This window comes from Peromyscus leucopus, chromosome 1 (assembly GCF_004664715.2).
Source record: "Peromyscus leucopus breed LL Stock chromosome 1, UCI_PerLeu_2.1, whole genome shotgun sequence".
Classification (NCBI taxonomy): domain Eukaryota; kingdom Metazoa; phylum Chordata; class Mammalia; order Rodentia; family Cricetidae; genus Peromyscus; species Peromyscus leucopus.
In genome coordinates this window covers 54,299,449-54,304,810 of record NC_051063.1, presented here as the reverse complement: position 1 = coordinate 54,304,810, position 5,362 = coordinate 54,299,449, and positions in this window count along the sequence as shown.

The window sequence follows — 5,362 nt, the reverse complement described above, 5'->3', positions numbered from 1 at the left end:
GACCACACAGAGACTCTGCCTGCCAAATGATCAGGTTAAGGGTGTGGGCTACCACTGCCTGACTACTGTTCCTGGCTTACTAAGTGACCTCACTATATGACCTCTGATCTCCAGGCAAACTTTATTTATTAACATACAAATAAAATCACATTCAGCACAATTAAAATATCACCACATTTCCCACTTTTATTCTAATAAAAAGAAAATAGAAGAAAGTTATAACTAATACAAGAAAAACTATATACAATAAGTACAAAAGCTATTTAATATTTATTACATATATATATGTAATAAATACCTCAACAATTCTAATCCATTTGCATTTGACAAACTCAGAGAAAATATTCCATTATCTGTCTTATTTTGGTAAGTAACGTACCTGAATCACTTTCTATCCTAACATGTATTACTAACATAGAACTATCTTATATTGTCTTTCAAATTTATATATATACTCATACCTCTTTAGTGAGTTTCTTTTTTTATTTTTTTAAATTTTATTTTATTTTATTTTACAATACTATTCAGTTCTACATAATAGCCACAGATTCCCTTGTTCTCTCCCTTCCTGCCCCCCTCCCCTTCCCCCCAGCACACCCCCCATTCCCACCTCCTCCAGATCAAGGTCTCCCCCAGGACTGGGATCGACCTGATAGACTCAGTCCAGGCAGGTCCAGTCCTCTCCTCCTAGAATGAGCCAAGCGTCCCTGCATAAGTCCCAGGTTTCAAACAGCTAACTCATGCAATGAGCCCAGGACCTGGTACCACTGCCTAGATGCCTCCCAAACAGATCAAGTCAATCGACTGTCTCAGCTATTCAGAGGGCCTGATCCAGTTGGGGGCCCCTCAGCCTTTGGTTCATAGTTCATGTGTTTCCATACATTTGGTTATTTGTGAAATTCCTAACAGGGAAATCTGTAACTATAACTATCTAATCTTCAACTAACTATAACTATCTAATCTTTAACTAATTATAACTATCTAATCTTCAACTAACTATAACTATCTAATCTTTAACTAATTATAACTATCTAATCTTCAACTAACTATAACTATAACTCTCTAATCTTCAACTAACTATAACTTTAACTATCTAATCTTCAACTCCCTCAGAGACCCAAGAAGGAAATAATATTACCTAATAAAACAGGACCTGCAAGCAAGTAGCTTCAAAAAACATGTGAGTTGACAGAAACAGCCAGCTGCCTGGACAGTCACCAGAGGTTTCTCCATAGCATTAGGGCATCATCTTCAGCCTATAGGCTTATGGTATCTGACAGACTCATTTGTGAAGTAGGATGTACACAAGACCTACAATTCAACCCTCACATTCAGTGAAAGTAGTCCATGTACCAGATAAACATGAATTCCACCAGTGTTCTGTTATGATTCAGGATTTTCAATTCTGGAAATTGTTGACGTTTTAGAAATTCAGCTCTGTCCATTCTTCTTGGCTTGGCTTCATCAATTTTATTAAATGCCAGTCTACCATTGAGGGTTTAGACTCTGTCATCCTAGTTACTCTTTCAAGAATAACTGTTTCAGTTACTGTTCCACTGCACACCAGAAGCCATGGGCCCACTACCTGTTCAGCTGCCTTCAAAGAAAGGGGCACTGTATCTTTTCCAGATTGCAAAGGCCACTTCAGGGATGGCACCATATTGTCCTGGCCTCAGAGGACACCTGTTGCTAAAGCTACAACCACACTTATCTTGGCAAGTATCAGTAGTCCTTTGTTTTGTGTCCTGTCTGTCCATTTTGTCCTGTTTGTCAGCAGTCAATGTGAGGACACTTTGTTGTCCAGTGGCTAACTTTTGCCACAATGAAAGTAAGCAGTTTCTTCAATGCCCATATCTTCTCTGAAGTAGTTTGGTACTTCAGGGGGTGACATGTCTCATAGTCATAAAAAAAGAAAAAAATTCTAAGTTATTAAAAGGAGGGAGGACAGGGGAATCCTTGGCTGATATGTAAAATGACTGGGAAATCTCATATAAAATTTTAAAAAAGAAAAAAAACTAGTAATATTCTTTTGGAAGTAGATTCAATATTCTACTTTTTTTAAAATCTATATCATATCTATATCCTCTCTTTACTTTTCAGAGTAGATTCAATAGTCTACCCACTATTCTATCATATATGTATATATATAATATTTTTTCAAACAGGAACCTTAAATCTAATCTCCTTTGCTTAGCCCTTTTCCTAACCATTAACAAAAACTTGTAACCAACCCTCCTAAACAATGAAAAATTATCCCAAGCCCAAAACCCATAGAAACACCAAAAACCACCTGCCCCACACCACCCCTTTGGGAATGTAAGCATCTTGTTCTTAAAATTACTTCCTGCTGGTTGTGGGTGAAGGCTTCAATATGGGATTCTGAAAAGAAAAATTTTGGGTTAATTTCAAGTTTTAGGAAAGGTAGCTATATCATTTGTTGTCCAGTCTCTGCATAAGGCCAAAGTTCAGGGTTTACCTCAAGTCCTTGTTCAAGTAGTCTGAAACTGGATCATCTCTGCTAGCTATCTCAAAATTGCTCGGAGACGTGTGTAGTCCAAAGCTGATCTGTGGGTGATGTTTGTCAGCTTAGTGGTATTATTATTGTCCACATGGAGTGTTGTTGTGGGGCCCCATCACCTTTCTGGATACTTCAAATTTCATGTTAGACCTGTTCATAATTTCCTGCAGAAAACTGATAGAGACTCAAACACAAAAATATGTATAGGCAGCTAATTGAAGCCTTTTTTGAATTAGTTAGTACTCTGTATGACCATTAATATTAAGTTTAAAATACATATATATTAATCTCTTTAGACTTTGATATAAAATTTACACCTTAGGAAAACTTTAAAGAATCAAAATAGAATCAAAGAATTGAGATTAGTAGCAATAGAATATTCCCGTATTTTTTGTTTTGTTTTCTTTTCTTCTGTTCCATATCAGAAGATGGCTTTTTCTTCTGGCATGAAATAAAGATGTTGCATTGTCCTTTTAACAACAAGCTTAGATTTAAATAAGGAAAGAGCCATTTTCCAACTCCAAAGCCAGCTTTAATTTTTAATTGAACTGGAACTACAAGAAGACCCTTTGTGTTAAGTGTCTGTAGAGAAGAGCAGAAACAAACATCAATTAAGACTTATGAAATTTTATAAATGATATACCAATAGGCCAATTTACTCCTTTTCTTAGGACATTTTTTCTAGAGGATTTGTCACTTTTCTTCAGATGTCTCATTTGACCATTGTCCTTGACATTCTTTAGCCTTCCTTCTCCTGAAAGACAAAAACAAAAACTTTCCCCAAGACTAAGTTTGGGAGGTTCCCTTTTGGCAAGTTATATCTGATTAAATGAAAAACAATTGTTAGTGGTATAAGTTAGTTTAAATTGGATGGTCATGCTGGTTGATGAACTATCACCTCCTCTAATTAAGAGGCCTCTCTTGTTCAAATTGAACCTTTATCAATTTTGATGGTATCCACACCTTGTCTTCTCCTGTAGAAACAAAAGCAAAATCTTGTCCCCAATGTAACACATATTTTAGTTTCCATTCTGAGGTCAGCACATCTTTAAAGTATATAGGCTGATTTAATTCTGCAGTTTTTTTCTATTATCCAATGTCTCTCTGAAGCTGTTGTTCCTTTCTCATTAGCACTGAGAAAATTCAAATAGAGAATTATGTAATCATTTCTGGGGGTTTGTTCCCCTTTTTGTTTACTTAGCATATTCTTTAGAGTTCAATTTGATCTTTCTATGACTGCTTGGCCTGTAGGATTATGTGGTATACCTGTAATATGCTTCATATTGTAATAAGCAAAAAACTGCTTCATTTTACCAGAGACATATGCTGGAGCATTGTCAGTTTTAATTTGTGCAGGTATACACATGATATCTATAAGTTCTAGCAAATCAGTAATTACAGAATCAGCTTTTCCAGAACTCAAAGCAGTTGCCCATTGAAATCCTGAATAAGTATCAATGGTATGGTGTACATATTTCAATTTTCCGAATTCTGCAAAGTGAAACACATCCATCTGCCAGATTTCATTCCTCTGAGTACCCTTTGGGTTACATCCTGCTGGTAATGGTGCCTGATTGTAAAAGGAACAAGTAAGACATTTCCTTACAATTTTCTTGGCTTGTTGCCAGGTTATGGAAAAATCCTTTTTTAAAACCTTTACTATTGACATGATGTTTTTTATGAAGTTCTGAGGCCTCTAGCACATTTCCTATTAATTATTGATCAATCTCACCATTACCTTGTGCTAGAGGGCCTGGCAGAGCCATTAGGGATCAGATATGAGTTATGTATAAGGGATGCTTCCTATTCCTGATTATGTCTTGTAACTGAATAAATAGTGAAGCTAATTCTGACTCATCAGGGATAAATTCTGCAGTCTCAGTATGCAGTACCACTCTTTTAGCATACTAAGAGTCAGTAACTATGTTTAGAGGTTCTGAAAAATCCACTAATTCCAACAGAATAGCATACAGTTCCAATTTTTGAACTGAATTATAAGGACTTTGAACCACTTTACTTAAATTTTCTGATTTGTAAACCTGCCTTTCCTTGTTTGTTTGCATCTGTATAAAATGTACAAGCTCCAGATATGGGTGTTTTCTGTACAATGTGAGACAAAATCCAATCAGCTCTCTTTATAAGTTCAATTCTATCACTTTTTGGATATTTGCTGTTAATCTTTCCCAAAAAATAATTGCAAGCTCTTTGCCAAGGTTCAATTTCTGCCCATAATTTTTTAAAGTCCTTGTTAGTCAAATGTACAACAATTTCTGATGGGTCTATTCCTGCTAATTGACAAAGTCTCAATTTTCCTTTTAAAATCAAGGCAGAGATCTTTTTCACATATGTTTTTAATTTTTTACTCTGTTTATTTGGTAGAAATATCCACTCCCATATGATATCTTCCCTCCACATTAAAATTCTCTCCTGGAGGAGAATGCCTGGAGGGTAAAATAACCAAAATGCAATCTAGCTTTAGAGCAACATGATCCATGTGTCCTCTTGTACTTTCTTTTCTACCTAGGCCAATTCTTTCTCACCTTCAGGTGGTAATTCTCTTGGAATATTTAAGTCCTTGTCACCTTCTAAGGTTTTGATCAAATTACTCAGTTCATCATTTTTTACCCTAGCAATAGTTTGTAGATGGGAAATGTCTCTGAATAATCTTCAAAAGTCATTAAGATTCCACAATCAATCTCTCCTAATTTGCACCTGTTGGGATCTAATTTTTTGTAGACCTATTTTATCACCTAAATAATTAATAGAATTTCCTTTTTGTATCTTTTCAGGAGCAATTTGTAATCCCCAACAAAGCAAATTTTTTTTAATTCTTCAAACATTCTT